This window comes from Herpailurus yagouaroundi, unplaced genomic scaffold (genome assembly GCF_014898765.1).
Source record: "Herpailurus yagouaroundi ecotype Mexico unplaced genomic scaffold, PumYag 220, whole genome shotgun sequence".
NCBI classification, from domain to species: Eukaryota; Metazoa; Chordata; class Mammalia; order Carnivora; family Felidae; genus Herpailurus; species Herpailurus yagouaroundi.
The window spans coordinates 9931712-9932782 of NW_024412451.1; positions in this window are offsets into that span (position 1 = coordinate 9931712).

Genomic DNA, 1071 nt, shown 5'->3' on the forward strand with positions numbered 1-1071 from the left:
CAGCCCCGCCTCTTCTAAGTTCTTAGAGAGTCTGGCTCCGCCCCCGCCTGGTGATTTGTATGGAGGTCCCGCCCCCTCAGGGGCCCTCGGGGAGGGGGGGGGTGCCTAGGTTCCACCCTTCGCCTAAGAGTTGCAGGGGTTGCCCCGACCAGCTCTGGCCATTCCCGCCTGCAGCGGGACAACTGGACCCCGGCAGGCTCAAACTAGGTAGCCGTGACATGGGACGCCGCTGTCGCCCTCGAGCCGACGCATCTGGGGCTGGGAGGGTCTCTCCTCCACCAGGACCCAGCCTCTTCCCGGACACTTACCTGTGCGGTCACTCACAGGATAAAGGGCAGCTTCCCCAGGGGGTTCACTGGAGACGCGGGACTGCACTTGGTCCTCTGGAGCGAGTCAGGTGGCCCCCCGGGAGCGACTCAGCAGCCTCCCGGGCAGCGAGTCACGCCGGCCCGGCCGCAAGTCAGGTGCCCCATCCCCCTTCCGGGAGCGAGTCAGCGGCCCCCTCCTGGAGTGAATCAGGTTGCTCCCCGGAGCAAGTCAGGCCAGGCCCTGCGTCAAAATTGATGAATGAATGAGGCTGTGAAAGCCCACACGTGGGGACACCGCCCCTAAAAGGGGCACCGTCTAACCACGCCTCTCCTCTGTTAAAGGGGCCACATCTCACCAGGGCAATCATCCGACCTCGACTTCGGTCCAGTCTTCGCGGGGAATAGAGGTCGAGGTGACACACTTGGCCCTTAAAGGCGCCGGGACCCCATCACGGACACCCCTGCTCCCCCGCCATGTTCCCTTCCTACGTGCAAAATAAACAGGCAGAACCCGGGGCAGAGACCTTAGCCATTTATGTATAAAGAAGTGGGGTGCCAGATGGTAAAAGCATCAGGAACAGGGGTGCCTACAGGCCGATGACGTCGTCCCTCTCGAGGTCCGCGTTGGGGTGGCAGCGGGCCCTGGGGTGCTGTGCCCCGGAGCTGGGGTCCAAGTCGGGCTTGGCGGCAGCGGCCCCCGGGCGCTCCGCGTCCATGACGCCCAGCACCGCGTCCAGCATGGAGGGGCCTAAATCCAGGTGGA